The sequence below is a fragment of the Nelusetta ayraudi genome, unplaced genomic scaffold, assembly GCF_046127955.1.
Source record: "Nelusetta ayraudi isolate G7.1 ecotype Tasmania unplaced genomic scaffold, CSIRO-AGI_Nayr_v1 ptg000002l, whole genome shotgun sequence".
In the NCBI taxonomy this organism is placed as follows: Eukaryota; Metazoa; Chordata; class Actinopteri; order Tetraodontiformes; family Monacanthidae; genus Nelusetta; species Nelusetta ayraudi.
In genome coordinates, this window is record NW_027466052.1 from 11889638 (window position 1) to 11908517 (window position 18880).

General features: G+C 45.6%; 2 long non-coding RNA genes across 2 annotated transcripts in view; both read right to left on the minus strand.

Moving 5' to 3' along the window:
- LOC142887012 (uncharacterized) overlaps positions 1-9621 on the minus strand; it is a 28143-nt gene extending 18522 nt beyond the window's left edge. The window contains exon 1 of the long non-coding RNA XR_012926483.1: positions 9498-9621. This is a non-coding gene — a long non-coding RNA (uncharacterized LOC142887012). The remainder of the gene's footprint in view (positions 1-9497) is intronic.
- A 1768-nt stretch (positions 9622-11389) lies between these two features.
- Positions 11390-14385, minus strand: LOC142887008 (uncharacterized). The gene is made up of 3 exons (XR_012926480.1): positions 13491-14385; positions 12346-12463; positions 11390-11517 (listed from the first exon to the last, which is right to left on the minus strand). It is a non-coding gene; the product is annotated as an uncharacterized LOC142887008 (long non-coding RNA).
- Positions 14386-18880: the final 4495 nt, after the last annotated feature.

An 18880-nucleotide genomic window follows, 5' to 3' on the forward strand; every position in this document is an offset into this window, starting at 1 on the left:
CGGCCTGCCGGGGAACTACAGATGTGCGAGGTGACGGTCAGTCGGTGCATTTCACGACACAAACTCCACTCAAGCCCCCCGACCCCTCACTGTTATCATATCTGACCACTGTAAATAGAGCCATCTGCACGGCTTACAACTGAGGAAAAGTCACTCTCAAGTGTAATGCATCCTAAAGCAATGCAGATGGGACTGTAATGACGCAGGAGCGACGCTTGTGAAGGAAAACCGACTAAATAAATAAATAAAGTCAAACAAATGGTGTGTTGGGGGGGTGGAGGGTGGGGGTGGGGGGGTCATCACACCAGAGCAATTATGGATCTAATCAGAGGTTCTGCGTGAAGGTACAGCTCTCCCATTTGCATCATAACACAGTGTGCAATATTAATTTCCGAGTTTACTGCTTATTGGAAGTGCAAAGTATGAAAAGCCATTAAGGTCCCAAATAGGAAAGCAATTTGCTGTCACATGGATTCGGCTCTATTAAAAAGAAAAATCTTGTTAACCATTTGGAATTAGAGTCATTTGGCAAAAGGCATTCTGCCGCACTCCAGCAAAATAAGTAATTATGCTTCTCTTCCTCCCATCCCTCTCGTTCTTTCATTTGCAGCGGCGTGGTCACGAGTGGTGGATGGGGAGAGCGGCTGGATGCAAAGGTAATTAAAGTTGCTGGCTATCTGTTTGGTTAATGTAGGGATCAGGCCAGCTGAGAGCCTTGGAGGGGAGAGCAAGATGAGAAACACATCCATTTTTCTGTCTGTGTCGAGCAGCCCTCGGGCAAACTCTCATCTGGTCCATACATCACCTATTCCGCTCGCACAACCCACAAACCAAACAGGGAAGTATCCATATAGAAAAAAACTCAAAGTGATTATTCCTGCGAGCTTATCTCGCTTTCATTTAGGCTCCCACCGAGTAAAATCTCATTAGTTGTCCTCGGGCCCGCCGCTCAAATTAAACCATCTCTGCAGGGCCTGATGCTTTAGCAGATTGCATACTAGCTACTTTAAGTGACGCGTGCGTGCATGCGGCTCCGTGATTTGTCACTCCCACTTTTGGTTGTGCAACCACTAAGACCGAGGCATGTTCTCACTGGGGTCCAGGAACAAAGCCGGTCCACGCCGCACGTTACAGAAGAATACAAATAAACAGCTCAGACCTCCATGCGTGCGTTCAAGACTCAAACTCACGCACAAGTTTCAGTTGGATCGTCTCTTTCTCAACCTGATAGGTGAATGAACCAAACTGTGCTTGGCTGTGGACAGGGCCTGCTATGACATTCGTCTTGAAGCAAAGCCACCGTGTTTGGAGGATTATTGCAATTATAGTGCAAACGACTGATATTTAATTGTGCATTACAGTGAAAGAAAACTTTATTTTTGCCTCAAAATGACACATTGTACTTGTTTCTTTTGAACGTTCAGAACATTTAGGTAAATAACACGTGACGTGGTCATGTTTGGAGGCTTTCCTGCACTTTCTAATTGTTGTTAATATAATAGCACAAAGGTTTATTTCATTTCATTTCATAACTGTGACTTTTTCATTACACCCTGCAAACAGCCCTTGACTTGGCTTTTGCTCCCGTCAGTCCTCAGCAGGAAGAGTTTTAGCAGCAGCATCACAGCACGGAGTGGGAGAAAAGGTAAAGAGAAGAGGGGGATTTATAGGGTGACGTGCAGCCTCCAAGGTGTTTTATGGTGGGACCTGCAGGGCCTATTTAGGAAGCGCAGCCTGCCCTGTCCTGACCGCAGGTATTGATCGTCGGCGATGGCCGCCGCGCTGGCTGACTAGTTAAAGGCGCGCGTGTGCCCTCGCAGGGAGATGAAAATAAGGCCTCAGCGTGTAATGATCTGTGTATGAGCAGCGCGAGGAGGCCACAGAGACAGAGCAGGAGGAGAAATTAAATCATTCCTTTGCTCCTCCAGGAGAGGCACGGCGGCCGGCCATGCTCGGCTGCTTAATGTGGGATCTGTTTTTGAGGGGAAAATTAAAAAGAGAGGGAGAGGAGCGGCGTGCGAGCGGAGGGTAAAGAGAGATAAATGGCTGGATGTGGAGGCGGTAAATGAGAGCATCCTGATGCGGGGAGCCGTGTGCGGATGTCCCTAATGGGGTCGGGCTGATGTGAGCTGTCTGCTGGCTGACCACCGTGGCCGCAGACACACTTCTTCCTGCCCGCCCAGCACCAGGCCCCTCCGGCGGCCAGACAACAGCGGCCCGCGCTAATTGGCAGAAAACGATGGTGCATAACAAGTACAGAGGAAAATTGGCCTAATACGAAAGAGGGTGAAACCACGGATGAAATCCTTATGATCATATAAGGGTTTTTCTTTTTTTCTTTTTTTGGCCTCGGCCTGTGAGGAGGAGGCTGCTTCTTCCACTGTTCTCAGCCTCATACAAAGGACTTTAAAGGCATCTCGAGTGAGGATTCACATGAGCTTCAGAACGAGAAATAAAAGCAGATTGCCAGGAAGAGACACCTTTCTTGTTCCTGTTCAATGAGCCATTAATCAAAAATACAGGCAAAGTGCATCTCTCACTCTTGCATTTTGCGAGTCACATTCCAGATGTCGATAGATCATATAGCGCTAAAAAATATATATACAAAAGAATTTAAAAAAATATATTCACACACACAAACAAAGAGAAATAAAAAAACAGAAAGCTGGATAACTAAACTGAGAGAGGAGTGATGCCAATCACCCCAAACAGACTGGCACCCAATGGTAGAAGAGGTCAGACGGAGATTCAAATTGGTTTCAGGAAACCAATCAAAAGCAAAAGTTTCCCCCAGATTGTTTTGTGTGCTTAAAAACTGAAAAGCCTGATGCCGGTTTACATTGACAACGCAAAGATTAAGAGATTAACTCAGGATTTAACAATACTAAAATACGTGGATGTAAAACTTTCCTTTCAGAGGCTTTTATGTTGTTTCACAAGAGGAAAACATTGCTGGTCCACTCTGTCGTGAACCACAGTGAACGGTTCACCACATGGTTTGGCTATTTGGTAGGTTAATATAAATCACATTGAACTATCACAGTGACTAGTTCAATGGTAGTAGTTAGGTAGTCAGTCAGTGCACTTAGGTAAGGTTAGCTAACAACTACTAGCTGACTTTAGGTTAAGTAGCCTGTGTCTCTTTTTCTGTGAGCTATTCTGGGCTACTAGCTTGAAACAGTGACCACAGTGTTTCAGGTCAGCTCACCTCCAACAGGCCGACCTGCCGTGCAGTGTGTCAGGTGGTCTGTGTGGCTTGTGGATGTGAAAAGACCAGAGCCCACGGCTACACCTGCAACCAAAAGTGGTGCCTGACGTCCATTTCAAACGTACCATAATGTTCCCTTCAAAAGCGTGCGCACACTTTTCCAGTCCCGTGCAAAAAGCTGGAGTTGACCTGCACCTTTCCTGCCGGAGAGTCAGGAGGCTTGAACGGTGTCAGCTGACAGCCACGTGTCACCAGCTTACATAAAGGCAAACGCTAAATCTGCGGCAGCTTGCTGCAGTGAACGACCCGGGACTCAACTCGCGTCATCGTGCAAAAGTGCCTCGGTTTCGGCTGACGCTGCAGCAATCTTCGAGTTCGAGTTCGAGTTCGGCCCTGTTGCCTCGGTGCTGTCAGTTTCTACACAGAATAAAATAAAATAAAATAATAGAAATGACACCAGAAGCGCCTGTTGTGTGCACACATATTCAAATGCGACTGAAGTTGCCACCTTATTTTCCACCACGGTGAGTGACTGGGGTCTCTAACCTGCTCTGCGCCCCCTTCCAGTGATCTGGAGGTTCAGCTTTCCAACACGGCGTCTGGGACAAACCTCAGAGCCTCTCAGGTCCCGCCCCTGTGGCGGGGCGCGCCTGTTCCCGCCACCCCGGCGGCCTCATTAGCCTGACCCTCTCATTAAGACGTTTGCGGCAAAATTAATTGAAAGACAGATTAAAAATAAATTAAGAAAAATGCGTCGCAGAATGCCTACGTGCACTTCATAAATCACCGGGGCAAAGCCAGGAGCCCGGCTCCCCGTAATTAACTGCAGACTATTTATTTTATCCTGACGGTATAAATTAGAATTCAGACGTGCAGATTATATTAGGGCTGTCTGCCATGCGGAACTGCTGGGGGTGGGGGAGGGGGGAGGTGGGGCGGCGAGAGGTGGCGGGTGGGGGGAGGTGTCGGGAGAATATTTTAGGGGATACAAAAGAGGAGCAGAGAAGGAAAAAAGGAGGGAAAGCGCGAGAGAGGAGAGATAATGCACAGAAAAAAGGCAAACAGTATGTAAATGCACAGCGAGCAGGAGAGGAGATAACATTCGCATCCCGTGGGGGGACTGTTTACTCAGGCGGCGAGGAAAGGAAACAAGAGGGAGCGAGCAATTAGCGGCGGCAATCAGGAGCGCGATTAAGAGAAGAGGAGGAGGAAGAGGAGGAGGAGGAGGAGGAGGAAGAGGAAGAGGCAGCCGGGCTCTGGCGGGCTGACTGGAGACAGACTGGTGATGAGTAACCGCTGCCGCTGACGTCACAGTGAGCCTGGGTGGAGGTGGGAGGGGCTCCGCTCACCTGCTGCATCATCACACGGGTGGCACCAGGCCACTTCGCATGCAAATGCAGACGACCGTCAGAGCATCTCGTGCAAGGAAAATAAAAAAATAAAAAAATCAGACGCACTTTCCCAGCCTCCTCCTCCTCCTCCGCTTCTTCCTCCTCTTCCCCCACCTCCTCCTCCTCCTCCCTTCTTCCTCCAGTCAGCGCCGGCCACACACTGCCTCCTCGTGGGCTCGCTGCCCAGACTGGCACCCAGCCAGAACTGCTCTGCCACACCGGACTGGCAGAGCGCTCGCTCTCTCACTCTCTCTCTCTCCACACTCCGGATTCCCAGCACATCCTTTCATCACCACGCCTGTAGCCCCTTCGCCTGCCCTCCCCCCCACCCCCACCACCAGCACACACACACATACACACACACACAGCTGAGATCCCCACACTTTAAACGAATGCCCTCCAACCAGAGAGAGGAAAACGATGCTACCGACCGCTATCGCCGCAAGAACAAATAAAGCACTCGCACATTTGAATGTTTGGTTATTATGCAATCAAACTCAGGGAGGGGCGAGGAGAGGGGGGCTGTGGGGGGAACAAAAAGAAAAGAGTAATCTGTGAGCAATGTTACATCAAGGCACCGTGGCAGGTATCGGGTCCATGGCACGGGGGTGTGAACAAGAGCTTTGAGAGGTTTATTTAGTGTTGTTGCTGTTTTTTCCCCCCACTGAACCAACACAAAAAGTGGAATACGGGCTCAAATACTGTACTGGCAGGTGTGACACTGCGTAATGGGCCAGCCACAACACTCCTCTACAGCTTCCCTCCAAGGAAAACAGGTAGAGCGGCTCCAATATGCTGCTTAATAAATCAAAAACCACAAAATGACTGAGGAGTCTGCACGGAAGGCTCGCGTCCAAATGTTCTCTTTTTCCTCACTGGAAATTCCACAGAAACATGGCAAATAGTTGAGATGAATATTATTATATAACTATACAATGACACTCAGGAAATGCATTGATACTTTAAGAGTTTATCAAGCACAGCACCAACGTGTCTGTCAATATTTTATTCACATTTTTAATCTGGGTTTAGTTTCAGAGTATTGTGCTTTCCAGGTGATCCTGCTGGCTGTTGAAGATTTTGAAATGCTTCAGAAACACACAATCAAATAAAATTGTGTGATGTCGCTTTAAGAATTACACTTTTTTTTTTTTTGGTGGGGTTGGGGATTGGTGGGGGGGTGAGGGGGGGAAGGTTATTGTCTGTTATGCAAGTGTGCAACTGTCCAAGTGTGTCGGCCTCGCAGAGGGAGACGTGTGCGCCACGCTGCTCCCAGCACAGAATCCATTTTAATCCTACTGTTTCACAGGGTTAGGTCTACTTCCTCTCTGTGGATAATGTCAATTCCAGCCGTGTCTGTCTGTCCGTGCGTGCGTGTGTGTGTGCGCGTGCGAGCGGACGTGCGCCTGCGCGTCTGTCGACGCACTTTTAATTATGGCAAAGTCCTATTATGCGTGGGAGACAGACAGTGCTGGACAACCTGTCTGTCCTCTGGATGGCTGACTGTCTGCTTTTTAGAACGGCTGAGAGAATGGAAAAACAAGAACATGATGACCCACTGTGTTTAATCCATTAATGAGCTATATAAAAAAAAAAAAAAAAAACATAAATATTGACGCATTTTTTTTTAATGTTATTAAAAAAAAAGGCCTTGGCGCATAAATACGAAAAAGTTTTTTTTTTTTTTTTAGGCATTCATGCCACGTGAAATGACCGGCCTGCCTCAGATGTGTAATTTTGTTTCCCCCGCGAGTAAAACGCCTGGGAGGCGAGTGCACACACAGCAGCAGTCACGTTGGTTAAGATACATGGCTGCAGCCGGCCCCCTTTTCCTCAAGCACCGGAAAAAAACAGTAATTCACCAAGCAAAGAAAATAAATATATACTTATTACACTCTGCACACTGCATATATTCACCTCCTTAACATATTGCACGGGCACGGTGCAAATGTGCAGCGCTGCGCCTGCCCCGGCAAAAAACACGGCATGAAAAATGACAGCGGGGAGGGGGAGCTGCTAGACCTGGAATATAATGGCGCGCTGGAGCAGGGGGAGAAATAATCATACCTAGTGGTGGTGGTGGGGGAGGATGGGAGGAGCCAGAGGAAGATGAGTCTGTGCCCTGTAGCATAGAAATGGAGCTGTGCTGCTCTGCTGCTGGCCGCCCGATTCCTCATGAACGCTGCAGCTGCAGCAGCAGCACCAGCAGCAGTTTGCCGTGCTCCACAAATACCTTTTTCCCTCTGACGGCTCACAGTCACAGGACCAAGGTTCACCTTTGGACACTGGACCAAAAACAGGTTCAGAAAAAAAAACCCAAACATAAATGACGGGAATTTCAGCCATGCCGCTGACATTCTGGCTGGATTTCTTTTCTTCGCAGCGTTCTGACAAGGCCAGAATATCAACCCTGCAGTTCCAGGTCCGGCCGTTAGGTGTCTCTCTTTCACTTCGCATAGACCTCCCTCTCTCGCTCAGTGGCGCTCGCCGGCTCCTGAACTCCCATCTACACATAATATATACACCATCATTTGAAAATGGCAGCTTTTTGAAAATTCACCTTGATTATCAGACATTAAAAGTGACTTCTCCAGAGCTGAGTGTCTGGCTAGGGGGATGGCTGCAGACGGCAGAACAATGCAGCAGGCTTGATATTAATGCCTGGCTGGGGCGCGCAGGGAGGAGAGAGGAGCCAGCCCTTTGTTCTCTCCTGCAGCCAATTATTTTTTACGTGTGCCTCTTTTCACAACAACCAGAGAGAATTTAATTTTAATGTGCTCGCTAGGAAAAATGGAGGGGGGACCGGCTGGGGGTCTGAAACATCTACTGTATTTTTAAAGTAAAAAAAAAAAAAAAAAAAAATACAGGGAACAAGCCTTGCATTTGCAGTTAAGTATACAGTGTGCGCACACGGCTGTGTACGATGCAGCTGACATCAAGACAGAATGACATCAACACAAACATGCACAGCAGTGCAAATTTTCTCATGCAAAATGGGGGGGGAGACACACACACACACACACACACACACACACACACACACACACACACACACACAAAACAACCCCTTTCCTCCATTTCCCTCCCAAACCAAATCACAACTGTGTTCAGTCCTGCCTTTACGGAATAAAGACGCAGATAAGAAGAGAAACTGCAGGTAAAACCATGTTTTTTATATATATATATATTTATATGTATGCACATTCTGAAGCAGCAGTGAGCAGTGGGGTTTGCATGTGCACTCCCAGGACAGTATGATAAGAAAGCACGCAGTAAAAATAGCGAGGATTCCTGATCAAATGGCATGAAAAATAAAAACCTGGGATTGCTGTTGGAAGGTATGTGGCCAAATATTTTTCTAATTGGAAGGGCACTTTATCTTGCTGTCAGAGAGGCAGTAAAAAGCTGCGCTGTTCCCATAAGGAGAGGAGCACAGCTTGCTGGCCGTTTATTAATGCTGCAGCTCTGATATATGCGTCTGCACTGGGCTTTCATCAGGAAACTGCACCATAAACCCAAACATGCATGCAAGGACACACACACACACACACACACACACACAAATGCAACACAAACTCTGCATGCTGAAACTATTGTTCACCTACGATGCTGCACCTTCCAAACAGGAAACGAGCAGAGCCTCCCCAGAAAATCCCGGCCAAAAAAAAAAAAAGTTTTTCAGTGACAAATTGGCGAAGGCAACAATCACTGGAGGCGTTTCTTTCTCTTTTTTCCGGCTTCACAAGTTGACTGTGAAAAACACACCAACTGGAAAAAAATAATAATAATACAAAACTCAAGTATTCAGATGTGGGAAGGGGTACAGCGTGCAGGACCAGAAATGGCTCAGCACGGTTGTAAAAGCGAAAAACGTGCTTTCAAAACTGGCAGTTTAAACCATTAGGTCACTAGAGAATAAGGAAGCATGGAAAACATGCACGCAGGCACGAGCGCACACGCGCACCCACGCACACGCGCACAGAGCACAGCAACAACTCTTACATATGCAGTTCATGCAAAGCATTTTTTTTTTTTTTTTTTTGCACAGTGAGCTCCAATCTGACTCATGCAGACAAAGACGGTCAGGCTGACAGACGCACGCGCCTTTACACACAAGCACAACACACACACACACACACACACACACACACGCCACACACACAGGCTAAATTAAATTTCAGTCCTTGGGCAGACAACTAAACGGCTTGTGTGCGGGACTGACTGCAGCACAGCGAAAGCAATTCTCCGAAGATGGCGAAATTAAAGGGCAGCATCCAGCCGGTGTGTGTGCGGCTCTCGCTATCCTCCCCTCTCAATCAAATGTTTTTATTAGGAATCATTTGGTGCTAAAAGTCGTGCTCTCGCTAGGTGGCTGCTATGATGGCCGCTGGATCAACAACAGCACTTGAGCATTTTATGCCCAAAGTTATTTACTGTTCCCGGCCAGTCGCCGGTCTGGAGTGTGGGGTTAGCGAGGGTTAGCGAGGGCGGCGCTTCCTGTCGCCCTGTGTCTCCATTATGTCCGTGTTTTACATATCCTCCCGCTCGTCCCAGGGCCAATACTATTACCCCAAGAGCGGTTTTACTGTATGCACCAGTGTGTCAAACACAATCTTGAAACAATAGCACAATGTTCTGCTGCAACCAGTCACATTTTACCCCTAGAATTGCGAAAAACCTAAATATCTCAATAGAAAACTGGTAATGGAAAGACCTAAACTTTGAAAAACCTCTCAGATATCACTGAAAAGGTATTTAAGCTCTCATGAGGTGGTTTTTCAGAAGTATCCTTGTAGAGGTATATCGCAAAAGTGTCAAGGAAACACTTTTTCACATTTACACATCAGCAGACGTGACGTACGGGGGTCACTGCTGCAAATAACGTTGCATGTGTTTACCTGTTTGGATGTTGCTCTGCTGTCTGAGGGGAGGAGGAGGAGGAGGCGGAGGAAGCTGATTGGACGAGCCATGACGGGCAGCTCTGAAGGATCATCTGTCCAGCCTAAAGGTGGGAGAAAGTTAATTTTATAAAACACCCTGGTGAGTTGCATTTTATCCCAACGGGCAAACACCAAACCCACAGAATTTTGTAGAACTTCTTATTTATGCGGCACATGCACTTCATAGGCAGAAAAACTTTATAGTTTAAATCTATACAAATGGAGGTTGTGGCGGCGTAACCATCCTTTGTACATAGATGTAGGTGCCCGACCCCACCACCCACCACCCCTTTCCCCCCCATGACCTCGCCCCAAACGCCCCCAGGCCTGGTATTTGGAAGCAGTTCCTGAGCCAGCGCTGCTGGGATTAGCAGTGACTGCAGATTGGATATACGCATCATTAAAGCAATAAAACCACCAAGCAGAAGCCGACTCACAAAGTCAACAAAAGGTGACACGGAGGCAATAGAGAGGAAAAAATAAATACATTCCAAAACCTACATTTGCTCATTTGCACAGACACGACAGAATCAGTAACTGTAAACTGGCAATGTATGCATGTAATACATGCAAACTGTACTTCAATGCACGGTCGTAAAATCTTCAGTCTTAATACATTTGGCTTTAACTCGATATATAATGTTGCTGTTGACCACTCAGGTTGAAGCAACGTGACTGAGAGGTTGACACAGAGCCCCAGAGTGTAAGATGGAAGCATTTGCAGAAATAATATTTTAGCCTTTTTCTGTGAAAAGCTGAGAAAATGTGTCATTTTTCTCCCGTTTATGTGCGAACGCCCCCAAAAGATGTTGGCGAACACTATGACAAACTTCAGGCCCCTTCGCCTAATGTGAACCTTCCATTGTTCTTTGCAAATGTGAAATATTCCTTGCAAAAATGCAAATATGCAGCATGTGAGAGCAAAATGAGATCCAAACATGAACGCACAACATCAATCAGAAGAATGTCAACAGGAGATCCAAAAAAATGGAGCTTTGGCAAGTCTCACAACCTATTCTGGGTCTTCGCCTGGAGACGTTTCCCAAACAATCCATATCTGTGATAAACTGTCTTTCATTGCTCTGACACTTACAACAGCACTACAAGAAGCAGATTTTTTTTTTTACATTGAACAATCCATCTGACTCACATCTGACCTGGAAATACAGGCACAATAACCGATAGCCAATGAACTGCATGTTCTCAAGCTTTACCACCCATTCCACGGAGCATAAACCCCCTGATGTGCCTCTTTAGAGTGCAACACTGGTCGTCGTATTGTGCAACATTACATGGTTTGGTTTATATAGTTGTTGTCCCTTGACCACTGAGAATAATCTCATGGGTGTTACAGCTAAAACAGTGTGAGACATAAGGGACAGTCACAGTTCAGACTCAAAAACAGCATTGGGAACAAAAAAAACAAAAAAAAAAAACAAGGTTTGAATTGAAAACTCCAGGCCCTGATATGTTGGTGTATTAAGTCCAATCTAAAAAAAAAAAAAAATCAAACCAACACAACAAACACCAGTGACACAGACCATCAGTCACAACTGCCACCAGTGATTTTGAGCATTTTTTTTTTTTAACTTTTTTTTTTTTTTTTGTCACGTAACAAAGACTGAACGTTGCCTTTGTGACATTGTGGGGAAGCTACGTGTTTGCAACACATTTCATATGCAGGTGATTAACTGTCTTGTTTCTCATGGTTACATGTGGATATGTCAAAACAGCAGAATAGCATGAAATTATTTGCGTTAATACGCTAAATGTGCTTCTTTTAGGGCGAACGGAAACAGACACAAAGGACAAACTGCTTTGACTGGCCTGAGTCTGGAGCTCCTGAGGTGGAGGTGCACCAGTTGGACTCTGGAGCAACTTCCGGTGTTGCTGCATTTGAGGGTTTGTTCTTTTTTCCGAACATCCAGGTGGCTCCCCTGTCGTTCTGGCGGTGACAGAAAAGAACCTGGACGTCCCGCTGTGGAACCACGAAAGGGGGCGGGGCCACAAGTGAAGAGAAATCAATCCAGTGACAATGCTTGTTGCAACGTCAGCCTTCTACCACACATAGTAGCCAAGGCACAGATCGAAAAAAAAAAAAAAAAAGAGGTTTCAAAATCCTCTTGAGCGGATATTTACTGTCAAATCAATAACAGATTCCAGTGGTTCGCTTCCTCAGCTCATTCTTCACACACATGACTATGGAGGAGGAAACACAGAAACCTTAAATGGTAGGTGTTCAAGGGAAGCCAATATTTCACATTCAAAAAATAAAAGAACGACAGACACAGATGATGGAGGCTCTGAGGCAATTTCTCAGTTCTAAAGTGTAGGGATGATTAATGGACAGAAAAACCAGAAAGACTTTTTTGAATGTCATAGTTAAAGAGAACAAAATGACCTCACAGAAAGTGACATGCTAAAGACTACAACCAGTGATTGTCATTTAATGACGTGATTTAATTCTATATAGAGACGGCAGAGCGATAAAACATTAATGACACTGTAAAGGCACAGCTACACAACTGGAGCTGCGTCGCTCCGGAAAGCACAAATCTGTGGTGAAGCTATTTGGAAAAACAGTGCAAGGGAAGCTGCACAGGCAACAGCGCCGACGATGATGAACAGGCCACTAATTAAAACTACCTCATCCTGTTTAGAGAGCCCGGAGGGGGACAGACAGAGAGAGACAGAGAGAGAGAGAGAGAGAGAGAGAGAGATAAAAGTGGTAAGAGAGAGGCAGCGAGCAGAGGAAGAGGAAGGAGCGTGGCAGAGAGGAAGAAGAGTACAAGGAAGGCGAACAGACCTAGCTTCAGGATCACTGGGAGGGAGGCTTCAGTCCAGCGGTGCCGGCTGCAGTCCTGTCGAAGCAGAAAAGGATTCCGAGCAGAGGACCCTGGCAGGACGTCGCATTGATTGCGCATCTGCAAAATTAACAAAAAGCAAGAAAAAGGGAAAAAGACGCGTTTCCATCGTCACCTCGGTCAAAGCCCCGTTTTCAGCCAGTGTCCATTTTTTTTTTTTCTTCCCCCCCTTCAAAGAGCAAATGAAAGCAAAGGCTTCCGCTCATCATCCTGGAAATTATGCGTAGATATTATGCAGAAATCCATTTCACAGAATCACTAAAAACGTGTCTCATCCGCAAGCACTCTCTTTCTGTGTGCGATCCACACCGATAACCATGGTCTTTGCTTTCTTTCCCTCACAATCGCTCGCTCTCTCTCTATTCTCTCCTCCTAAACTGATCAATACTTCATTTAAATCAAGACATTAGCACGCTACCTCTGGAAGAGAAGGAAGGCGAGGATAAAAACAAACGAGCCGCCTCGCTCTGCCCGACGTTAAACCCCGTCGAAAGCCAGTTTTACGCAGTTTTCTTAAAAAAAAAAATCTACTGTTTAAAAAAAAAAAACAGCGAGAAAAAAACCCCCAAAACTGAAACATGTATGCAAGTGTGCGGGGGCTGCGGCGCTGTTTTGATTTGAGCCCCTGAGTGTCAGTGATCAATACACATTTAAATCCAGGCTGACACGCGGCATCACAATACCCCGTCTCATCAGAGGAAGGCAAATATGTTTCCCCAATTATCGTCTCAAATGACCAGTGCTCAGGCGACACAAGTTGGAGGCTGATAGAGGCATGATTCATATTTATTCAGCAGAATTTTTACATTAGCACCTGAGCATGTAATTGCCTAATATATATGCACGCTCACACTGTTATCTATTCACATAATTCACAATGAACGCAATCAATACTGCCCTCTGCATACGATGCCCCGCGCTCATAAAGCGCTCTGCTTTAGATCATATCGTAAGCCGTTCAAAAAAAAAAAAAAAAAGAGAAAAGGAAAAGCCCAAAAGAGAGCGGCTAATTTCCTGGCGTGCGCTGAAAGTGCAGGCGAGAGCGACTCGCTAATCACGCCGTTCGTCATTAAACCCGGATATTTACCTGAGCAGCCTGCGAGTCACGTGCCCGGCGAGAGTGCGAGACGTTTCCTCGGAGACTCCGGACGGTCTTATTCCGCCGAGATAAGCGAGAGGAAGGCGATCGGGTCTCCTTTCCCAACATGGGCGAGCAGGAGCGAGGACAAGAGAAAAGAGAGACGGGAGAGGAGCAGACCGTGAGCCCCGAAACCTGGCGGGAAGAGGTGGAAATGGAGCCCAAGTCGATCACTCTGGGGAACGTGGACTTAGATGTATTCCAGCACCAATGTCAACCAATGAGCAATTAGGCAGACAAGACCAAAGTTATTGATCGGGGGTTGAGGCTCTTTTCTCAGGGCTGACTGGTCTGCCTGAGGTGGTGTTGTGGCTGCTACAGCTGTGGACAGGGAGACGCGGGGAGGCAGCGTAAGTGGATGTAGGAGGAAGAGCGCGGCGCACCCTTCTGTTCTCAGGCCTTGGGCTCTTGAGCTAGGCACTACACATGATCATTTATGCAGCTATTGATTGCAACTAATAAGCTTTGGACTAAGCAATGGCTCACACAGAGGTAGGTAGTTAGAAGAATGAATATATCCTATCAGTGATATTATGAAAAGTAAAGGGGTCATGACCAAGAATCGATGAAAGCAACCACAGGGTTTTGGTTTCCAATATTCAGGCTAATCGTAATTTTAAAGGTCAAGGAGTTGTTTAAAACGCTTTGTTAGAAGTTGCAGCGGATTTAAAATAAACGTGCACTTCACAAGAACCTTTTACACGTCTGGAGTCATAAAGGGACGCGTTTCTGGAGTTGGAACCCAAACACCATTCCCCAAGAGGTCATGCGGGATTGTGGAAATTCAATATCAGACCGACTCACTGGATGTTGCTGACCACAATTTTCACACTTTTTTTGGACACCTTTCACGACTTGAGGTTTGAAGTCTCAAGTCAGTTCAGTGTGAATTTCCTAGTGCTCCAGCCTTCCACGAGCACCTGCACGGCTCTGCTTGCTAACTAAGTACCAACCAGATACTGACTTAGCTTCCTGTTCCCAGCTCATCCACACCAGCTGCAGACACAGCCCCCTTTATGACCAGAATACTCTGATTTGGCGAACGATTCCAAAATCACCAGTGGATCACACTAGAAACAAAAACTGAACAACAGACAGCTTTTCAAGTTGACTCTCCAAGAATTAGGACTTAAAATGCAAGCCACCAAGGTTCCGAGTCTTCATGACGAAACCTGAAAAAGCCTGATTTTCTCAAACACACTGTGGCAGGACAAGAACTTGCAAGCTTAGTGCTGCTTTGTTGATAACTCGTATTAATGCTAGAATTTACGTGGCGCTCATTATCCATGATCATTTCAGAATGAGTGACTAAAACACAGACCATCTTAACCTGGAAAAACAACATCAATGAATCCAGAATCTGTAAAACACTGAAAAACATCAGAAAAAAACATCAGAAAATTCTAATTTGCTTTAGTTGCCACACAAAATGGAAGCAAGGTTAACAAAATGTAATTTTTTCATGCCAGTCTTCATGAATACATTTTCAACCACCTGCCACAGCTTTGGGTTTGAAGTAAGCAAACATCAAGAGAAGTCTTGCATTGTACAGGGAACAAATACCCCAACATAATAAGGGCTTTTAACAAGTTAACCCACTCTGCCCAGCTGTCAAATGCAAATGAGTTTTGATTTTCAAAAATTCTTTCCAAACAGCTTTCATAGGTATAAGAAAAAAAAGTTGTTGTCCGTGTAATAGAGGGATAACTCATGCCCAACATGCTGGATCATATGCAGAGACAATATTGCTGACGTTCCTGCCTTTACATGTTGTCCTTGCTTGTCTTTTGAAAATCAATTCTGATATTGCAATTACAGTGCCATGATAATTAAAGGGCAAATGCGCACACGTACACATGTACACACACACACACACACACACACACACACACACACACACACACACACACACACACACACACACACACTCTCTCTCTCTCTCTCTCTCTCTCTCTCTCTGAGGCAATTGCTCAACACTCACTCACGGCTTTCATTGCCTCAGCGTCAGAAGGACACCTTTAATATTTGGACTTTTCACAGCACTCCAGGCTAAATCCCTAGCAACCACCATAGCAACATACTCAGAGTACAACGTGAAATGCATGGCAAGTTCCCTCCTGTTACCAGCCGGTGGAAAAAACAGAAAGAGAGACCACAACGGATCACAGCATTCTTATATCAATAATGATACATAGATGCAGGTAGAGAAGTGTTGAAGTGACAGAATTTTGTTTTTGTTTTGCATTTGAATTAAGCAATTACTGAGAAAATACATCTTTTTCTGACTGAACATTCTAAATGTTCAATAAACATGACAACAACAATATTTTTCAGATAGTAGTAGACCAAGTAAACATATGTTTGGTTCAACATTTACTTCAAGGAAGTAGTGCGAGGTATCTGATTGTATACATCCACACCAATTATGGAACTAAATTAGAATATTTGACTGTTGTGAATCCAATCAGACTCCAAACAACTGCATTCATAGAGCCACAGTGTAGGTCCTCGGTGTATGATAGTTTTCTTTATTATTTTCTAAAAAGACATAATGAAAAAGAATGAAAAGAGGGGACGAAGCAACACCCATGAACAGTTATTGCCAGAAAGGGCAAAAAAAAACAAAACAAACCTCCAGTGCTACCTTGCAACACGTAAGCATTTAACAAGCGCGCCGCCGTCCCCTAGTTTCAACAGGTCTATCAGGGGAAGCCAAAGCTACAAAGGCCATCCTAAATGGATTTTCTTTGAGATTCATTCACCAAAATTAAAAAAAGAAAAAAAAATAGCCTTCACATTCCAGCACTCTTTCATCACAGGGCTGATGGGCGTCCAAGTTTCAAAAAGCCTCGGCCAAATAATGAGCCTTTAATAATTTCACCTTTGTTGCCGAGGGTGCATCACGGGTGCTTTATGCTGTGCATGAATGGGTGAGCGCATGTTTACATGAACTGGGCAGACTTGTATCTGTCGACATTGAGATAGACAGTGACCTTGCTTGAAAGACGCTGAGTTTGTTTTTTTTTTTTTTTTCCAAAGCCTCATAATTCAACCTTTAAAAAAAAAAAAAGAAGATAAATCAGAAGGTTCTCCACATGGAAACCTTAAAACAACCTTAATGCAACTCTTCAAGGGTTGCAGAGAGTTTTTGCGTTGCAGGAGCAAGGAGGCCACAAAGTCTCCACAACAGTGTTGGAATCAGCTGCACTGGGCCTGATTTCAAATGCAATTAATGACGCTCACAGAGGAGGATTAGGCTGACAGGATTATTTCCAACAACAATGCAGCACCGGCAGCCAATTACAGGGACGCACACTATCCATGCAAATTCTAACCATCCTTTTCTCAAGCATACAACAGCCTTTAAAGGGCGCTATCAGTCTTAGCACTGGCTTCCCATTGAAGCCAACACTTAAATATTCATTTCGCAATCACAATGACTTTTGAATCTCATTACACGTTCCCCTGCTTTCAACTTATTTTGTAGCTTTACCTCGCCACAATTGATATTGTCTGAGTTCCCCTTAGTTAGTTGCATATTTTCTTCTGCAGTCTCACCTCACGTCATCTGCCAGACTCACACAGACACGCACACGCGCAGTGTGGCTATAATGCAATTAGTTTCCGTGAACTTTGCATTTGAAGGGAAATGTTTGCCCTGCTCCAAAATGTGATCTCCAGACCCCGACAAGGATCTGAAACTGTCTGCAGCCAAACGAGAGCTGTCTGTTACTTCTCGGGGGCGACGCCAAATCAAATTAGTCAAAGCAATGTTAATTTCAAGCAGCATTTCATTAAAAAGCTAAAGATAATCAGCAGCAAAGACTCCATGCCCTTCTGACTAATCTAATAAAGCTGCGTTTGTTTGCTTTAATCACATTTAACGATTAAGAAGCACAAAGAGGGAGAAGTCGTGTGGACAGAGGGATCTCATAATCTGCCTGTCATGGCCACCGTCTGATTTCCTGCCATTCGTCACAGTATGGACGGAGGGAAAAGAGGTTGACGTGTCAATCCACTGATGCCTTGAGAGTCGCTCTCGCCCCAGGACGGGCCAGTTCATTTTTAAACAGAGGGTTTAGAGATCACCTTTGGAGTCGATGGACTGAAGCTGGACCACTTACAGCCAGAAGCACATCGTCCTGGCGCCGGAAACTTGACATTTTATTTTTAGCTCCGCGTTGCGTATTGACAGTAAAACTCAATGCCGAGATCTAATACCAAAGAAAAAGCCTGACTGAGAAAATCATCAATATCAATGTGTGTGTGTGTGTTTTTGTTTAAGAACAGTCAACCTGCATCTTTGACGCAGTGTGGACAAAAACATGTTTTAATGAGGCAGCTGTGTGAACATCTGTCACATTTATTCCGTTAAAAACAAATTCTAAAGACAAAGTTACTGATATTTAAACAACAGAATTAGTTATTAGACTAGTTATAGACCATGATGGCTTTTTTCTGTTCCTCACTATATGATGGAAAGTCACTGTGTGAACCACCTCTTCATACACAATCTGATGCAGTTGCAATTGGTTTCTCTGATTGCTGCAAATTTGTGATGCACATCTATTTGTGCATGAAAGGAAGGTTTGCTAAAAATACAATTAAACAGAATAGAAAATGAGAGATGAAAAAAGCTTTTATTTCAAATTTCCTCCCCCTCTTCCCAACCTTAACCCCAAATTTCCTGAGAAAACATTAAAATAACTTATTCCTCATCAGTGGCCACGATCACTTGAATGGAAACAATCAATTGTGTTCCGCTTGGCTTTGCTCCTCTTTGCTCTGCGTTTCAAAATCCAATCTCTTCCATGTCATCTCGGAGCACATTTATAAGGGCCCTGCCTCTTGATTATCTCCCTCCCTCGCCTCGACTCCCCCGCTGCTGCATGCTCCAATGTATTAAATTAAATGAGGTGTCTGTCCAGGTCACCCTCGTCCCAGCCTCCCGTCCCCCAACCCTCCCCTTTTCACTGCTGGTAATCAAGGGAGAGGACCCCTCCCTGCTGGTGTTGTGCCAGCCAGGCTGCATAAATTAGCATTAATGGGGGCTGGGGAGACCTGCAGTAAAGGAGGGAGTGAAGGACAAAAAGCAGCGAAAGCAAAGAGAAAAGGGGAGGCGAGAGCCGCAGCGTGGCGTCGGACTGGAAACCCCACCAAAGGTTACATTTCTCTGTCGTCCTATTGTCTCCCTTTTACGGCTCGCTTCCCGTTCTGAAGCCCGGCTTCTGGTTCTCCCACCGACCGCCTCTGAAGAAGCGGCGGGGAGCGAAACAGTGGCTGCCGAGGTGCTGCAGCTGAATGAATCATGGATGAGGTTGTGTGAACACTGTTGACAT